At 40.1% G+C, this 20,454-nt stretch overlaps 1 protein-coding gene across 1 annotated transcript in view; it reads left to right on the top strand.

Annotated features, from left to right (window-relative positions):
* Nucleotides 1-20,454, top strand: part of BEGAIN (brain enriched guanylate kinase associated) — a 149,463-nt gene that overhangs the window by 54,881 nt on the left and 74,128 nt on the right. The window lies entirely within an intron of this gene.

The following is a 20,454-nucleotide window of genomic DNA, read 5'->3' as shown; positions in this document are numbered from 1 at the left end:
GTATTTATTTTTTACCCCTGTAACAGATGTTATCCAGCAGAATAATTTCTGATAAACACTGAGCTCAATCAGTTATAATTATATGGGTCTGCAACTCTATTGTTTAAAGAAAAGCATTTACCAGAAAGAGAAAAAGCCTTTCTGTACAGAAATGTCAAAATGACTGGGGCAAGTTCCTTATTTTCCTTTAGGAATTTTAGGCTGTGGACAGAGGTAGGCAGATATGAACATGCACACAAACTCACTTCTCCTGTGTAAATACCATACTTGTGCTTGTAGCCATGGTCATCTGGGAGACCAATTCCCTGTCTGCACATGCCACTGTTAGATTTCATCATATCCTTATGTTCATGCATGAAATATGGTGTGCACTTAGATGAGAGAAGAATAAAATCAAACCTCTGAGAGCCACTGCTCAGGGAAAAAAAAGATTTTCCCCCTGTAGGTAAAGCATCACTATTGTTTCCAAAAAGCCAGGGAACCCAGGCCTCACATTTCTTGTGAATGCACAGAAGTCTTTTCTCAGAGCCTAAAAGGAACAGAGAGGAAGTCACTTGTATAAAACATCAGGGTGCACATTTCAGCCCATTACAGACCCCTACATACTCACTGAAATGACAGCTTGCACTGACTTGTAGGGAACAATTTTTCTTGCGCACAGTTACTCAGCAGGAAGCGCAGAGCATAATTAATGTTTGTGTAGAATTCCATTTTGACTTAGGTCATCTAGTACTTCAGAATAACATGGTTACTCTTCATTTCTGTTCTTTTATTTATGGAACTGGATAGTTTCTATTTACCCCAATTAGTTAAATGAATATCAAACCCTTCTAAACACCAAACCTTAAAATGACTATAAATAGTGCAGTAATAGGTGTGCTGCAAATACATAGATTAGCTACAGCTTGGAGCAAGGGAGAAAATTAATTGATGTGTGACATGGTGTTGTGTAAAATTGTTTTTTGCTTGAAATTGAACAGTGGCATTTATCATATTAACACAGACATCTTTTCCAATAATCTCTGCTAGCACTGCCATTGCTACTAGTAAATAGATGACAGTCATGTTTTATGAAAGGATGTGAACAGTGTGGTTTCAGGCAGTGTTTAAGTGCTGTTAAGTGTTTTGATACTGAAAAATGAAATAACAATTAAAGCCAACCAAACAAACAAAGAAAAGCAACACTACCAAGCTGTACACACCTACCCAGTACAGAACTGATTAATACTTGTAGTACATGTTGTTTCTTCAAGCTCAAGAATTGGTCAGAGCTCTTTTCTTGTATTCCATCACCCTCATGTGCAGGCAAGAACTGTGCCAACTCAGGGCAATAAAGCAGCCTGTGCAAAGTGGAAAATGATTAAACATGCTGAACTGGATGCACTGCCCAATCAATAGGTCATCCAGTATAGTGTAATCAGCCTGTCCATCACTGTGCCTTCTTACCCTCTTCTCACTGTAAGTTTTTCATATGAATTTCAGTTTATAAGAAGCACCTATTTGGAAAGCCAGAGGCTTTCCAAAATCTCTTCCTAAAAAGATCTTAATATTCATACAGTATTGTAAGGAAATCTTAAAAATCCCTGTTCAAGATCCCATGAGCCCAGGCAGAATATTTCAGGCTGATTTGGAGGATGTAGGCCTTTAGTTTTCATTTTGTTTAATGAAGATTCTTTTCCACTTTTTGACCTCACAAAAATGTGGTCTCCCCAACATGCAAAGTTGAACATTTTCAGTCTGTGAACATCTCATTCCTGGGCTCAGACTACAAGAGGAAAGAAGGTTACTTGGCTTTAGCACTATAAAAATCCCTGCCAGAGGATGAAGTGAACTATTAAAAACAAAATTTAATGAACATCAGAGAGCAACAATAAAAGAAAAGTCAGTGGCACCAATAGGAAGGAGAGCTGTGTGACTGAATTGTGTGAAGACAAGTTGTGTGACCCAGAGCAAAGTACAGCCATCCACTGTCAAAAGTTTGAACCTGCCCTGGAGGCCTTCACTTAACCAGCAAAGGCAGAGAATTGAACACTAGCAAAGGCCACGACACCAAAAATCTGTTTGAGATTTTTTGGTGCAACTCATAAGAATACATGAGAAGATCAAAGCTTTTCCTTGGGACTGGAAAAGATTAAATCACACAGAAAGCGTCTGCAGAGTAGAAAACAAAAAGACAACTAAATCTCAGAGATTGCTTATCAGCTTCCCAGCCAAGATATATTATTTGAATGAAAAATAGTTGTAGTCTGTGCTACAAATGACATCAAAATACAAATCTTGCAGTGATTTGACATTTACAACAGAGATGCTGCTGCTACAAGGAAGAGCAGGCTTCTTCCTTGGAACCACTTTAGCTTAAGTCAAGGGATGGATCTTCCTCTTCTTGAGGAGCATGCAGACATTTATGCAGAAAACCTGCTTCAAAGAAATTATTTCTGCTGAAACCTTTTCAATTTCACAGCCACCTCCCTAGGCCTTACCTGCACACCTGACAAAACCATGGGCACCTGGGGCAAGGGGCACACCACCACCATTGCACAGAGAGTTCAGGGGCAGGAGAATCTTAGCTCTGACACTGCACTTTGAGCTTGTGTGTCTCTGACTCCGTGCTTTCATCTTTACTGGGAGAAACGAGGTATTGAAAACCTCATTGCATTGTTAGTGTGGTGATAAAGAGCTCTGTATTCAGGAGCAGTAAACTAACACACCTTTCTTTTGGAGAGCACAGGGAGCAAGGTGCCAACAGCAGCCATCAGCAAGTCCTGTTTAAAAAACTACCAAAATAACTATCCAGTCTTAACTGAAAATATAAAACTGGTTTAGTGACAAGAGAAAAAACATGCAGAGTTCAAGTAGAAGAGATCAGTCCTTGAGGTAGAAACAGAGTAAAAGTGTTCACCTCAGATATCTCTTGGTCAGGCCCTTCTGCCCAGGCTTGTCCTGACCTCCTCAGTCCCCTCCAGCCTCACCCCTGAGGTATAAGGGTGCTCTTGCAGGTTGTCCTTATGTTTTCCTCAGCTGGATTTCTGCAATTTCTTTTCTTTGGAGCCAAGTCTCACAAATCAGTAGATGTAACTGACTTGATGCAACAGGGAGGGCAGAGGAGAAGAAAAGGTCAATCTTCAAATTCACCTATCATCTCAATTACAAGGAAATTCCTTCTTAAACTTCAGTTATTCACAAGTAATTTTTCTGTCTACCTCATTTCCCCCCACCCCCATCTTGTCCTTTATGAGTAGACAAAAGTTATGAGTGAGCAAAGAGGTAGATAAATGCTTTAAGCTACAGGACAGCATGGGTACAAAAAATAATGAGCACTTACTGAGCAGGAATACATTTAGTCTTGTAGTTTAAAGACTATTTGTAACCATAAAAATGGGGCTAAAAACTAAAATGGAATTAATTTTAGGAAAAATCTTGATCAGTTGCTTAAATGGATTATAGAACACTATAGGAAATGGATTATAGAGCACTATAGGGAGCACATCCCTGTGGCCCAAAGTATTTATTTCAGTCTTGCATTACAGTAAAATTTGTGATACCTTCTCTAACTTTTTCTTTGTGTCTTGTTTGCTGTTTAGATTGTTTAGATTGCTGTGAGATTTGATTAGGTGAGAAGCTGAAGGAAGAAAAAAAGACATATAAAGTGCAGTGGCCCAACAGCCACATTGGAGAGCAGATAATCTAGCCCAGAGGAAGAAAAATGCATAGCCCACAGTCTATTCACACTGTACCATAGAGGGCAGATTTGATTTACCTTCAAGCATGGTAATTCTTTACTCCTGAACAAAAAGAAAAGGGAGATGAAGGCAATAAGCCATTTACCTTTAGCTCTGATAGCAGAACTAATTCACTGATGAGTATCCATTACACATTGGTTGTTGTGCCTCATTTTTGTAAAACAGCAGGTCAGAAGGCACTCATAATTTAGGGTCCAAATATTTGCCTTCCTTCTTTGGTTCTGAAATGTCAAAGATAGCAGAGATTGGGAAAAGTAAGCACCCCTCTTGCATTCTGCAAATACTTCCTGTGATAGTGTATCTCACTTGTAAAGTACAAGAACAAGGCATGTTCTGCTTATAGCAGAAATTTATTTTTCTGCTATAAATTACTATGCAGAAATGGCATAATCTGTCCCTCTGTGAGTACAGGATTCTCCTATGGATGAAAAAGAGGTAAACACACTGTACTGGGATTTTTTTTAATAGCAGCCATGTACTCATTCACTGGCCAACACAGCTGTGCCAATTTGGCCCAAATATGGTGTTTGCAGCCTGTTTGCCACAGCACATACCTGAAAGTGTTTCACGTGGCTCATTTGGCATTTGCAAACATCCAAAGTGCTTCAGGGCCACAGGAGAGAACCAGCAACACAGCCATCAATCTTGTTAAATACAGAGATTTCCTTGCCAACAGCGTGACACAAGTATAGTTTCCAAATAGAGTAAAAAAAGCACATAATGTGGAAAGATAAAAGGTCCAAAGTACATTACTTAATTAAAACTTTCATGTCTGGCATGTACCACAAGAGAAGTATTTTCAGTCTGTCACCAATACTTCAGTTTTAACCCCACAGATTTTACCCAAGGTTCTGCACATCACCCTGACCTCAAGCACCCAAGTTCTAACAGGGTTTTACATCTAAATTAGCATACTGGAGTATTTCACACCAGTCATGCTTCACTGTGGAGTTATTGTTCCAAGCCTGCAGATACTTAAAATATCTCTATCTTGGATTTTTCTCAGTACTTCCAGTCACACTAAATAAATAGAATGAGGAAAAAAACCTAAACTCATAAGACAATCCTTAAAGACAGTATGAAATACCACTAGCCAAGAGATGCCTGGTACAAGCGACTGAGGGTTCAGTAATGTCAGCCCTGGGAGTTGAGGGCTCATCCTGAAGTTTCTCTGCAGGCAGCCCTGGGCTTTACTGCCTGTGTCAGGCTCATCAGGTCTCTGATTAAGGAGGGATGGAGTGACTGACAGAGCTCACTCACTGCTCCTTTCCCAGGCTGCAAGTGAAAGGTGAGGATACAACAGCCCCAGAAACAAGAAACATCTCAGCTGTGATGCCCAAGGAGGCAGGAGTACCCAGCAAATCACTTGCTCAGGAGGTCTCTCAGGCACCTCCTTCTGCAGCCTGATGAAACCTACTGGTGTGTCTCAAGAACTTTTCAGGCAGTCCACAGAAAACGCTATGGGGAGTCAATGCTGGGAGTGAGTTTCCTTTCCTTGGGGTCATTCCCTCTAGACAAAGACTCCAAGAAAAGCATTCCCATGACCCATTGCCATCATCATAGCCTGGATTTGGTTGCCATATGTGCTGCCAGAAGCATATCCCAGGAAAATTTCAACTGTGTTCTACCTCCCCACAACTGGGGTGGTTCACCAGCCAGCTCCTTATTTGTCTTCCTTACCCATGTTTTTCCATTTTCTAAATTATTGGGACTGTCCATTTTAAGTAAAAGCTGCTATATTTCTTATTGATAGTTAAATTCAATTTACATAAAAGGGAACAAATTGTTCTCTATTATTCTGAGCTGCAGTAGACACACTAATTTTAGAGTACATGGTTTTATTGACACATAAAGCTTATTTCTTTATCCATTGATGAATAAGAAAGGTTGGTTTCTTTATTCATTTATGTTGTGTTTGACATACACTAGCAGGCCTGAACAAAATGAATTACCAGAAAAATAAGAAAAAATAATTTCAACACCATCAACTGGGCTCAATAAATCCAGACAACTGCATTTGCTTTGCATCTTCTGTTCCTTTTTCACTTCTATTACTCATTTACCTTGTCAGGTCCAAATGAACAGAAAAGTGTTGGGATACCTACAAAAAATTGCTGCCTACCATGAAAGAATGAACCTTGTATTCATAGAAATCTAGAGAGACCTCAGCTTATTTAAAATCCCTTTTTTGACTTGTACTGCCATCATTCAACTTCATTTGAAAGTGGGAAATGGAAATGGAAAGTATTGTTAATTGTAATCAGATTGACATAAACTTGCTAAGAATGGTTTCAATGAATTACTGTCCTCTAAAAAAGTGCAGAGTTGGAAAAAGCTTGTGATTGAACATCAGTACAGTGAGGATAGAAAAATCTATTAATACTTTTACACTACCCATGGGAGTTAATCAGAAAGCAAGACTTGCCTGAAATGAAAGATCTTTTCACACCAGGATGTGAAATCTTTACAAAATGGAAATTATTTGTTTATTTTGTTTTCTTTAATGAAGTACCTAGCAAAGGTTGAAGTGGTCACACAGCTTTCTACAGGATGCAGAGGACTTACATGAGTTTTAGTGAGCTATTCCCACTTTTTATTCTGATACTCAATGTACTAACTCTTTCTAAGTCATGCAGTAAACCAGAAATGTGCACAGATAGATGAAAACATCACTTACCATATTTTTTTTCTTTTTTCTTCTTCAGTTTCCCATTTCCATTGCCTTATCTTTGTGTAATTGTTCAAGATCAATGGTTGGTTGTAGTGGTTCTGAAATATATTGAGAGTGAAAAACAATCAAAAGGGGCCAACTGTCAGAACTTTCTAATATGTGAGGGATTTTTGCTATCTCAGGTCTGAATAATGAGGTGATAGAGCTGATCCTCTGCCTGGATTAGGCTTCAGGAGTCAGATGGTAGCAGATCATAGCTCTACCAGGTTATAAATACATAATAGTAAGCAGTCATCTAAGAGCATAAAAATTCACGTAATGAGATATTACTATTAAAGTTTAACTTTGGCCACAGGTTTGGCCAGAGAATTCACATGAAATCAAAGCAGAAATCCCAGATTCCCATTGTCTCTTCAATATTATCTACACCAGGGCAAAAACTAATCCTAAGGTATCAAAATGTGCCTTCAAGACAAAGGCAGATAAAGAGAAATTGTAGAGTTTTATTGTTAGACTCCTGCAGAGCTCTCCCAGGTGTCAGCCAGTAATGCAGACACAGGGCACTGCTGGCCCCACACCCTCTTGCTATCCAAACAGTTTAGCCTGTCTGTACTCCCCAGAGTGCTGGAACTGCCATTCCTGTTGCACTGGAACACAGCAAGGAAGAAAAGGAATAGGATTTTAAATTTCTCTTCCACACTCATCAGAGGGTCCATAGGGAACAGAACAAGTCTAAGTCTTATCAGAAAAAGGCCAAGAAATACAGCTAGTGAGTCTGCTTTGGCCCTCCTGCCAAGATGTCTGGAGCTGTTAAAAGTGGATTACATGTAAACAAGACAGGAACAAGATACTGGGCATTAGAGCGTGAAAGGATGTCACTTCTCTGCAAAGAGGTAGTTGCCAGTAGGAAGTTCAGGGATGATGCCAAAATACACTTTGCAAAGGAGAAGGAGAGGGGAAAAAGAAAGATTCTGTTAGAACAAGCTATAACTGGATATTTCTGTAAGTATTCAAGAAGATTGCTCATCTAAAAGTGCAATGCAGCTGCCATGACCAAACCTAAGTCTTCCAGTAGCAATGGAGGAGTGCAGTTTCATTCTGAAAGACCATAGATTGAGAGAAAGTGACTAGCAGCTGCTGAAATAAGTAATGAAACACACTTTATCTATGCTCAGAGGCAAAACAAATAGAGAAAATACATGGTAAGAAAATTTCTGCATTCTAATACCAAGAGATCAGATATTCACTAGTTGCAATAGGGCCAGTGGTAAGTTAGAGCAGGCTCTGCTGATGGTCAAGGCTGTCAGCCTTCCTGCAGAATAGTTACTGCTCAGGCAGTACAGAAATTCCAGTCCTTTCCATGATCTTGTCCTGCACAAATGCAATATAAGGACCTGAGGAAGTTAAATCTCCTAATTTTATACTCTCAGTTCTCATTATGCAGAGGAAATCAAAGGGATGTTAAGAATGAGCAATGCACAAGAAAGACCAGCGAAGCTGAGGGGAGGTGGCCTCTCAGCTCCCAAAATTCTCTTTCTATAAAGCAAGGAGAACATGTCAGATCAAAAAGAAAACACAAACTGTTCTGAATAAACTATCTTGATAATTGAGAACTTGCTGTTTTCTCACATGAGCTATCTTTATTCAGTGCTTCTTTCTCCCACAAACACTTCCTCTCTCATCTCACATTCCCAGAGGTGCCTTGCAGACTATAACATTATTAAGTAGTCACCAGCTTCTGCAAATACCACCCAGCAGATGGGGGTTGGGGAGGACTGCTTACCTCACCAGCAAGTGCTACCCAACTCCTGGCATTTGCATTAGCTCAGCTGTGGTGTCTGTTTATCAGGCTTGATGCTTTCCCCAATTCAGAAGTCAAGCAAAAGACAATCCTTTAATCTACCCTGCTTTAATGCAATAACTTCTATACTTGTAGAAGCCAAGAGGATGCAGCTCTGGTCTGGAGCTGGCAGGATCCTAAAGCTCTTATTTTGCAGAGACAACCCCCATTACTCAGCTCCTAAGCAGTAGCACATTTCTGGCAAAGGAGATAATGATACCTTTTAGCAGGGACCAGGGGAGAGTTAGAGACTCTAAAATTACATGAGAGTAAAGCAAGTGCAGACTGCTATTTACAGGCTCACTTGACATCTGGAGCCCTGAAAGATCTGGCTGATGGGCCACATGGTAGTCTTCCAAGTCCTTGAGGACTGGCCCAGAGTTTCAGCATCCTTCAGGGAGGTGTTGGAATGTTACCCTTTGAGCTGGTAATTTCACTCTAATTGCTTTTGACCAGTAAGGCTTGCACAGGCAGGACCCAGATTTCTCTGTGTCTTGGCCCCACTACCAGACTGGAAATTCTAATTTTCTGGCTTCCTGTACATGTTGTGTGTTCTTCTTTGAGGGTCCAGCTCCCAGACCAGACCTTCTGGTTTCCATGTTTGTACCATAACAAGCTAACACTGTTGCAAACCTCAGGCTCAATTAACAATCAGTTGCACTTGGCATCCAAGCCCAAAGGAATGTGTTAAAATTTAAATTGTTTGCACAGCCTAGCTAGCATTAGTGTACTGCACCTAAAGTACACATGCTTGCTCTTCCTGCTGCCTGAGCCAAATCATATTCTGGGCAGAAAATACAGGCATGGCTCTGCTTCTAGAACTAATCCTGGGTCCAGAGGGGACTTTCCTGTAAAAGGAACCCAGAGTCCTTAAACAGCTGAAGAGAGAAATACAGTATAGTTAGGAAAAGGAGAGATATAGAAGTGATTTTTATTTTGGTTTATTGTTTTTCTTGCTTTCTTGCTGGCTTCATGACTTTGTACTCCTGGTTATCCAGTGCCAAGTTTCAAGTGGAAAGCATGGAAATCTGTGCTGGTAGCCACCTAGTAAGGGTATATCCTGAGAAAAAGTAGAAACAAGACTAAGGTCTTCAATTTGAAATAAAAGAGCACTCCCTGCTCAAATCACTGAAAGTGTGGGATATACACCACTGCCACTGGGTTTTTGAAATAAAAGATCACAGCTGCTGAGCTCTGTGCTAGCTCTATACTTCCCATCCCTGGGGTAGGGGGATTTGAAGCACCATGGATGGGTCAGGCTCCACCAAGAAGCTGAACCTCCTGCCCTGCAGAGAAATCCCAGTAATGCTGGGGAGCCTGGCCACTTGTCCTCAGGCAGATCAGTGTCTGCACAGCCTCCTAGGGCACTCCAGAACCCCAAATTCTGTGTGTCTGTGAGACTGATTAGAAAGAATGATTCTTCTGTACTCATGGCTTGAAAACAGAGCCTGCACTCAAGCCAAGTATTGCTTCTGAGCCTGTCCCACCTTCGGTGCTCGATGACCTCCCTTTGGGAGCTCTGTTCCATGTGACAGATTCTCACCATTACATGCTCTGCATTTCTGTTTCTCTAATTTTAACAGCATCCAGTTAGCTGTTATCCTAGTCAGACATTGTCTACACTGAAGAAAGCAGTCTCATGCCCCTGACTCACTGATGTACATCTGGATGAAAACTGTTTTCTGCCACACAGCCTGTTCTGGCTAGAGAATGTTTGAAGAAGCACATGACAGGAGTTAGCCAAGCACTAATAAGACTCACCTGAACATATACATCTTTTAATTGCTAAATAAGACACCTTCCACAACAGCTAAGATTTTATCTTTTTTAAGGAGATAACTCATTTCATTCATAATAGATTTAATTGTGCTCTGATTGCTCACACCTGGCAATTTTGTTTTGCAGCACTTTTTTCCCCTTGGGCCTGGTACAGTACAAGTTTCAAGCCCTGGAATAAATAGAATGGGATTTGCAGAGCCAGCTTTAGACATAGACAAAATCTGCAGTTGCTGGGGCAGCTCTCTGCTTTGCCTCTGCCAGAGACCTGCCCCTGCTACTGCCCAAGGAAAGGATGCTCTGAATAGACTAAAAACTCTTGCTCTTCCTTCTTGCAAGCAGCAGTGGTCATGGCCCCTTGTCCTGGCACGAGCAGGAGCACCATGCCTGCTTCTCCACAGCCCTGCCATCTCCCTCAACAGCACTCATCCACAGGGTAGTGAAATTCTGCATTTTCTTTACCTCTGAGTCAGTTCTGTTTCCTGCATTATTCTGGATTCAGATGTTTCATTGATATTTGTCTGGTTTAAATTGGTATGCAGGATAATGAAATAACTTTGAAATCTTTCCAGTAGCTATTTTGAAATATAACACTGAACAGATCTGAGAGTGTTGGGATGTTTTTAACACACCTTAAGGCTGACATCCCTTGGATGCTTTTTTAGTCTTTTTCTTGCTTTCTCAAAAGATTCTCCACTCAAGCGACCCCACCAGAATTTTCCTCTCAGTTTTTCCTCTTTGCTCTTGAGGCCCCATCCTGAGATATGGATTCATTATGCTGCATGTTGTTGTCCCACGATCCCAAAAGGTTTCCTCTCCCTAAATAAACTCATACTTTAAATGGAAAAGAGGGAAAAGGGTAAGGGAGCAAGTCAGCAACAGAAAAGTGAGCTGATTGTCTCCATATTGGGAGCTGTATTGTTTATTTGACACACCCAAGGGTCCAATAGAACAGTGCCTGGCATAGAGAAGTGCCTGCAAAATGAATGTAGTGTACCCTAAGACAACAGAAAATCTGCCCTGTATAATGGAAGGCACATAAAACTAGAAAGAATCAATTCAAATAGCCCCACAGAGTGCAAGATGGACTGAGACAACCTGCATGGATATACAAGGGATGAACTTCATGCCAGCTAGCCCAGGCAATTTCACTGAATTATTTTACCAGAGGTACAGTCACTGCTGAATAAATTCCTCAATAAAATCAGAATTTAGCAAAAATAATCTAAATCTGTGGTGGCAAGCAGAAGAGGAGGCCTCAGTTGGGTTTCTGAAGAGTCAGAAAAACAAGTCCTGAAGTCTAATCTCTCTTGTTTTAATTAATTCCTTCTCCTAACCTACCAAATTGAAATATAAAAATAGCTCAGATTATACTCCAGGGCAGTTGTTTACATGCATATTTACCAATTCTCCAGTGAGCAGATTTCTGAAGCAGATCACTCACTGCTTAATTTTCTCAGCAAAAAGAACATAGAAATCTATCCTCAGTGAAAGCAGCCATGCTCTTCAGGGGTAAAAGATAAGGCTTGTAATAGTCAAATCAGGAACAAAGTCTGAAGAGATGTAAAATACTCATCATGTCTATTGATTTTAAGCTGCATGGAAGCATCTCCTGGGAATGTTTCTCTAGATATTATCTCTGTAATCATAGAATTCTCAATTGTAAATTCAACTGCTCTGTAGCAGAGCATTTGTATTGTAAACAGATAAAAGTGTTGAACTGATACATGCGCTGCTAGCAGAGATCAAATGACAAATTCATTAGCTGCATCAGGTTCTGAAAGGTAGGACTGGTTTTTCCAATGACATTTCTTCCATTTCTGACTCAAGTCATTGGCAGTACTACTATGGTGTCCTGTTCTGCTCTCCACAAGTACCAATTACTGAAGGGAGTGACATCTTAAAGGGCTGAGATCCATTGTTAGAAAAAATCCTTTAACAATAGCCTTTTTGTGAAAAATCAAATTAGGAAAAGGGACATTTAGGAACCTGGACATTTGGGGACAGTGATCTGCATTTACAGGCATATACTCCATAACCATATACTCCATCTTCTAAGTTCTCTATCTGCTACTGTTATTGAAAGGCTGTTTCAGAATCATGTTCTGCCGTTAGAAATCTTCAAAATTCCAGTAGAAAATGTAATCATGATCAATTTCTTCTTAAGCCTTCACTTTTCTTTAGAGGAAATTATTTTTGCCCTTCCCTGTTACATTTACAATATCAGCCATATCCCCACTCAGATTTTCTTTTTTTAGACTGATCTAGACAAACTTTATTTTGAGTTTGTTTTCTAAGATGCCTAAGGTCTCAGAAAAACCCTTTTCTGTGCATCTCTTCCAGACTGAATCTCTCTCTTGGAAAAGGGTGACTGAAATTCTGCATAATGTTCCCAAAAGCATCATTGCCCTTTCCCCAGCAGGCCAACATTCCTTCTCTTGCTGAAACACTTCACATCGTTGTTTACTCAACCTGCTTGGAGAACAGATATTTAGCCTAAAAGCCATTTTAGCACTGCATTCAGTGACTAAATGAAAGTTCCTGAGCCCCCAGATATCATTTAGGATACCTCTTTATGGTATGGTATGTTTGAATCTTAAGTGTCAGCCTTACTCTACTTACCATGTAAAATGTGTGTGATTTTAAAGGGATGTCTTGTAATTATTAGATTCTCTGGAGGCACCAGGCATGGATTGCTGGAGCTCTGAAAGCACAGACGAGTCTTTGCACAAAAGACCTTCTATTCTCAGTAAAGATAATCCTACTCTATATTCAGTATGATTTTATTCACACATTCACATCCCCCTACTTAAAATCATCACAGCAGACTTTGGAAAAGGTATGAAATATAAATACAAGCACAGTTGATGTATGCAGTAAATACATCCATATATTTAGAAAAGACCTCTTGCATAGTGCATTCCTAGATGACAAAATGAGTCAGTGATTATCTAAAGCTCCCAAACTTAGAGGCTCCAAGGAAGACTGTTGAAAAATGGGGGAAAAGGAAAATTACACTGGCAATAGAGGATTTAGAAGGTAGCTTTTAATATATTACTAATTTATGCAGCTGATACCTTAAACAACTTAATATTCCACACTAAGAAACCAAAATATCTTTTCAAATTCAACTCCTTTAGATTGATAAAAAGTCACACACAGGTACAGAAATATTATCAACCTGGTACTTACTGACAGCTACCCCATAACGTTCTTCATATTGGAGCAAAGCTTTAAGTGCACTCAGAGAGGGCAGCTGCAGTGTTGTAAAAAAAAAAAAAGGTGAAAAAAATTTGATCTGCTGCTGGGACATTGGAACAAAGCATTTCTGATAGAGAAAAGGTAGGGAGGAAATTATTTGTGATGGTCTAATTACATCAGAAACAACTCTTATTCAGCTGGTTGAAGAAAAGGACCCAATGTAAATGGAGGAAAGAACAGCCCTTAGGTCAATTTGATATTTGTTTGCCTGCATGCAGAAAACCATTCCTCATGAGAACTGTTTCCTGCCACTATGCAAAAACTCATCATAAAAATAAATACCTCAGAGGAGCTGTTGTGTATAATCACTGACAGCACTGGAGAGCCACTGCTGATGCTGACCCTTCTGGAGACATATAAAACACACTGGCAGTAGACTTCCAATAGGAAATGTTCACAAGCAAGAGGTATATTTTGGCACCTATACAATGCATTTATGGCCATTGCTTCCCACTGGAAATAAGAAAAATCATTTAAGCAGTATACAAGCTATCAGCTGTCATTGAATTATATTGCAAGGATGATCTCTAACCCTTAAAAGAGTTTTTAAACCCTTTTTTATTTTAAAGCAATGGTTTATAACTTGTAGGTCAGTACAGCTGATGTTTTTCACAATATGCAGATGATCAGCTTCTCAAGGAGGCTGAAAATGAAATATTATTAACAATTTATGATTATTTCCATGCAGATACTGAATGACTAATTTCTATCATATTTTTCTGCAGTTGCAGGAGAGAGTGTTTCTGCACCTGTTTCTTCTTTCTCCTGCAAATCTAATAATCAGCAACATGGTACTCCATGAAATTTCAGATCAATTAGTATATTTCATTCATTTAATGACTGACAAAATGTGAAGTCATATAGTCACAATATAATGCCACAATGATACCAAGAAAAGTGGTCACCAAGGAGGCAAAGCTTCACAATCTTGGATTTTGTTGCAATAACCCACTAGATTAAAGCCAATATTGGATATTAATATGCAAACTAGAGTACCTCATTAATGAAATAAAGCAAAAGTTTGGAAAAATGTGAGCTGTTTCCACAGATACTTTAAGAGCCTGTTGTTAATTAGAAATTTATGGAAAACTGATTAGCTTATGTTATCACGCAGAGAATAAGTCATCTTAGCATTTTGAGAACAGAAAGTTCATTTATTCATTAGTCATAAATCCCTATATTTTGTTCATACACCTCTATTGAACTGACTGCCTTGGGTCTGAATGAAATATAATTTGTGTTTTGGCAACACAATTATTTGAAGGCATCAACAAACAAAACTAAACATGGCAAATAGTTCCAATTCTACCACAACAGCTCTGTCAACCTGCCTAATGGAGTGATAATTATTCATTCACATATTTATAGCCCAAGCATGGCAGTTCAAAGCCTTTATGCACTATTTTCCTCATGTATTTCCTGAAAATAGTCGATTTAAAGCATGTACATACATATACATACACATATGTGAATGCATATTCATACACATTTACTTCACAAAAGGCCACCCACATGTTTTAACAAATATGGGTGGAAAAATGGGTAGGTAAGGGAGATGTGATGACCCAGCAGCATTACTGATCACTGAGGCCACCCAAAATGTTCTACTGACAGATTTCTTAATGCTTTGAAAGATTTTGACTGTGTCAATGGGAATGTTGTAAGCCACATTTCTATGTTAAAATGCCTCAGCTATTTCAGAAAATATAGCTAGGGAAAAAAAGATGGGTTAACTCATAGCAAAAAAAAAGTAGCCAATTACTTTCTTCATTAAGAAGACCTTATCCAGCCTACTTTGCAGCTAAAATATTCCAAGGAGCTTTCCAGAGTGTCAGGAATTTGTGTTATAATTAGCATAGGCTTGCCAAGTTGGTGGAAAGGGGAATCTCGATCAGTCTCAGTCCCACTCCCAGTCTGATGTCAGTGCCATTAACAGAGCCTGAAGGGGGATCCCATGTCAGCTGGAGATCACCTGAAAACCAGAACAAAGAAATCCAGACCCTGCAGCCAGGAGTTTGGCTTTAACATGGGGCCAGCTGAAATACCTCTGTGAGGAACAAAGACACTGTTTGTCATTCTGCCATCAACAGGGATGGTGGGATTCAGCACACCCTCAGCGAGTTTGCTGCCAGCACCAAGCTGTGACAAAGGTGGAGATGGCACACCTGAGGGAAGGGATGCCATCCAGAGGGACATGGACAGGCCTTGGGGCCAGGAGGTGGCCCCAAACCTCAAAAAGTACAGCAAGGCCAAGAGCAAGGTCCCACATGTGGGTGAGGGCAATCCCCAGCACAAATCCAGGCTGGGCAGAGAATGGATTGAGAGGCACCTGGAGGACTTCCAGTCCCTACTGGGGGCTCACAGGAGAGCTGGAGATAAACATTTGAGAAAGGCATTGAGATAGGACACAGATGAATGGCTTTAAACTGGAAAAGCATAATTTTAGATCAAATACTAGGAATAAATTCTTTGCTGTGAGGGTGGTGAGGGTCAGGTTGTCCAAAGAAGTTATAGATGCCTCATCCCTGGAATTGCTCAAGGCCAGGTAGGATGGGCCTTTGAGCAGCCTTGTCTAGTGGAAGGTGTCCCTGACCATGGCAGGGGAGTTGAAACTCGATGATCTTTAAGGTCCCTTTCAACCAAAACCATTCTGTAGTTCTATGATTTTTATAAACTTTCGAAGTTGTGCACTTCAAAAGCATTAGTTCCTAAAGGAGATATCACATAGATTTAATCTCAGATGTTCTTGATCCTAGAGTTTCCAGACTAAGACTTCCTCCCTAACCCTTTATGGCAGGTGAAGGTTTTTCAGTGTCTGGCTTCCCAAGAAGGCACATGGAAGTCTTGGGTCTCTTGCCAGGAGCAGCAGGTGGTGATGCACCAAGAAGAGCCAGTGGCCATGCAGGAAACATCTAATTTGGGGATTGAACTGATGTACAAAGCTGAAGACGAAGAGGAGCCATGGCAGGAGCTTTTTAGAATAGTGAGGCAAAAAAAGAGACAAAAATAGGATGAGTGAAAAAAAGTGGGGGCTTTTGCCTCATCAGAAAGTTACTGAGAGGTTTGGAAGCCAGCAGGCCTTTTTCAGAGAAACACCCTCTCCTAAAATGTGTCAAATTGAGCTGGCAGAGCAACATCTCTGTATTCCTGTACTGTCATAAAGTAGGTATTAACTTCCCTGATTACAGGTGTCCTCATCTTCCTCCCTTTTCTGCTTCATGGACATTCCCAGCCTCCTTATATTCACACACATGCTGTTGGTATCTGTGTCTGCACTGCAGAGCTGCTGGTCCAGTCCCTGCAAAATACCCCAGCTGGTGGGATGCATGCTTCCATAGGACCCTGTTTGTCAGCCAGGGAATTACACTGAAAATATTCATTAAGATTCATTGTTCAGTCCCTGCAGCAGTTTTGCACTGTTTAGTGCTGTGGTCATGGATAGTTCTGGTAACTCCAGGAATAGAACCACCACCCCCTCACAGAAAATGGATTGTTTGACATTTTTATTAGCTTCACCCCTTGTTCTGTGGAAATGACAGCCAGTTACCTACACTGGCATGACTGGGAGGAAAGTAGGGAGAAGGAAAGCACAGCTGACAGCATCTTGCAAGTCTGTGATGCTAAATCAGCATCAGTGCCACGTGCCCTCTCCAAGAGGATGGGATGTAGAGGCAGAGTCGTGACAGTATGTTCTGAGGTGCCCCTGTGGTTCTCCCAGCTTGCTCTGTCAATGTCTCACCTCAGGTTATTAGTATTTATAAAAGCATGCCCTTAAAATAGCTTCATGGTGTTAATAGAAGCAAAAATAGCAGTTCCTGCACTTAAGTTGTTCGTAGCAGGGTAAAACAGGGCTAAATTGGGCAAGTACAGAAATCATAATAGCACAACCCAGTTTAAGGGTGACTTTCAAATCCCCTCCATTTCTTAAAAATCACTTTAAACTAAAATTTAGACCAGGATGCATTCCTTCCTGCTTTACAGAAAACCCTTCTCCCTTTAAAAGGTGTAAGATTTGGGGTGACTTTTGCTTAAAGACTGCTTAAATCTACTCTCTAAGTCTTTCACTCAGAAGTGGAGCAACCACAAAATTATCCAACTTCTAAAACACATTTCAGAAAAATCTTTCAGATTTGCATTTGAAATGTGTAAAATAGACATGTGGATTGTAAAAGAGATCGTGTTGTGGGTTGACCCCAGGGGCCCACCAAAGCTGCCCTGTCACTTCCCTTCTCAACTGGACAGGGAGGGGAGAGAAAATATTATGAAAGACTCATGTGCTGAGAGATCACACACCAATTGCCATCACGAGCCAAACAGACCCCTCTTGGGGAAATCAGTTTATCACCAATAAAATCAGAGTAGAATAATGAGAAAATAAAATCTAAGCCTTAAAACACCTTCCCACCACCCCTCCCTCTTTCACTCTGATCTATCTCCTCCCCTCAAGTGCCACAGGGGGATGGGAATGGGGGCTGTGGTCAGCTCATCACTTATTGTCTGTGCCTCCCTCCTCCTCAGTGGGAGGACTCTTCACACTCCCTACTCCAGAGTGGAGTCCCTCCCTTGGGACACAGTAGGGGCACAACTCCCTCACCATGGCCTGCACCTGGCTGCCCATGCTCCATCTCCTGGGGCACCTCCTGCCCCTCCTTCTGCACTGACCTTGGCATCTGTGGAATGGCTTCTCTCACAGATTCTCACCCCCCTATCTTCAGCTGCAGTTTCAGAGAGAGCTGAAAAAAAAATTATTCACCATCTATAGAATATGGAGAGGGGAGCATAAGAGGCATTGCATTTATTTTCCTAATTTTTAAGAAAATTATTTCTTAAATAGGCGCAGCAGTCTGCACGTGTCTGTTCTAGGCACAGTGGATCAATGACCTTCTGGCACCAAAACTGATGAACTGTTCTTCTCTAGACAGTGTTGATCATGCTTCACTGAGAAATCAGTGTCTTTTTTTTTTTAAATTCTCTGTATTTCTGTAAGTAGACTCTGTGATTATTTCCAGATGAGCCACAGACAATATTCAGAGTAACATACTGCATGTTCTAGGACAAGACAAGGAAACACAGACTATTACAACAGTGTGTCCAAATTCCAAACTCACTTGACACTGGAGTCAGTCTCAATCACATCAGAGAAGTGAAGCTGTGGAGAAAGAAGAGAAAAATGAGTTACTTTATCATGCCTTGGCATAATTCAAAGTAGTTTTAAAAATTGATAATCTGAAAAATTCTATCATCAGGTTGTTCTAGACTGATATTTTTCCTGAAGTAAACTACTAATTGTCTGGAGTGACTATACATTTTTTTTTTTTTAATAGGCTGGTTTCTTATTTGCAATACCTTAATATGCCTTACAACTGTTGTTTCAGAAAGGAAACAACACAGTAACAGAACTGGGAGCTTTTCCCATTTTGTTTCCTTTAAAATTTGCAGTTGTTTTAGACAAAAATGTTTGTCTGTTTTGCTGACTTCTTATTTGCCAATGCTAAAACAATATCCCATGTAAACTGGGGAGGCTGACAAATTAATTTTTGTGGTTTAATATCAGGCAAATAAATCTTACCATTACTAATTATTTTTTTGACCTTGCATAAGAGAATAGGATTAGACTGACTACAACTGACACTGATTATGTGAGACAGGATGTTATTAAATCCCTTTGGGGAGCTTTTGAAAGATCCACCACATTTAGAGAAGAGAGCTTTTCTCTGTCTTAGCTCATTTATGGAGCAATTAGATGTGACTTACTACAAAAACGATGGCAGGAAACACACTGAACAAACAGCTAAAGTGGAATTTACACCACTCCCATCTCTGTCAAAACATCTCATGACCTCACAGCCTTAAAAAATTTTCTCAAGGTTACCTATAGCAAAGCCATTTGCTATATATCGGCAAAAGGTAGGAGATGTATTGGATTAAGACTACATGGAGGAGAACTTGTAATGGATATGAAGGCAGCAGAAATTTCTCAGTGCTCAAATGGCTTCTTTGCACCAGGAGCCCAAATTGAATTAATTTTTCAGGCTTGAAAAGCCTAATGTTTTCATTTAAGCCATCTCAGGATTTTCAAGTTTTTTTTTCATTAGAACATTCCTATAGAGGGTTTCTTAGTGGAGTGCAGAGAAATATGCAAAATGTACTGACTTGAAAAACTTCTGCTCAGTCTGGAAAAACCTGTAGTTAAATTTTCTGTTTTGTTTGATTGGGCCTTTTTTTTCAGTGTTAAGATTGCTCAGGTGATTTTTAGTAGTAGTTTACAATTTTGTACCTAAAAGTATGCCAAAATGGAGAGCTAGGTAGAGACCATTTCCATACCTGTGTTTCTACAACTGACTGCTTTCCTAATATCCATAGCTGAGAATGAAAATGCACAGTAAAGTGCTACAGAACTGTGTGTATTAAATATGTACACACTTATTGATTATGTCATTTATAGTTTGAAAACATTAAGAAAGCTGTTAAAAATGTATAATCCAAAGTAATACTGACAGTTCACTGCAGAACCAACAGTACCGAGGTGTTATATTGCAAAGATTTATTCTCACCCCTGTTTGATTTCAAAGCTGATATTGCTGTAAATTCATGTGATGACAACACTTAATACTTGGGCCCTCACTTTTTTTTTTTTTTTTTTTTTTTTGTCTTCCTTGTGTGTCTTCACATACTAAATCCAAGTCCAGTATGGAAGAAGTTAAAAGACACTTAAATGTTTTTTCCTTAGGTACAACTCAGTGGTGTAACTAAAATAACATGAAATAACATGCTGGCATTCACTTACAGCTTTTCCTCGGGGTGTCTCAAAGACCATCAGCTTGCTGCCACTAGTCCTTGACAAGAAGCCAAACCTAGGGCAGACTTAGAGCAGTGGCAAGAGCCTCAGCAGGGTTATGCTTTCCCATGAACACTAAGATTCTCTGCTGCTCTCTGCAGCACTCCTGAAATATGTCATGTATGTAAAGATGTGTTCATCTTTATATATGTTACCCAGAAGGTCCCTACCTAGCAGCAACCACTGGTAATTGAGGGAGAATACTGGAAGGTAGGATTTTCTGCATTTGTAGTGATCACTGATCACAGGGAAAGTTTATGCAAAGATTCTGGTTCAAAAATATAGATATGCTTGCGTCAAGAAAAGCTGATTTTTACTGAGACTGTCC

This window comes from Haemorhous mexicanus, chromosome 6 (assembly GCF_027477595.1).
Source record: "Haemorhous mexicanus isolate bHaeMex1 chromosome 6, bHaeMex1.pri, whole genome shotgun sequence".
Classification (NCBI taxonomy): domain Eukaryota; kingdom Metazoa; phylum Chordata; class Aves; order Passeriformes; family Fringillidae; genus Haemorhous; species Haemorhous mexicanus.
The sequence above is the reverse complement of the archived record's forward strand: the minus strand, read 5'-3'. Positions and strand labels throughout refer to the sequence as shown.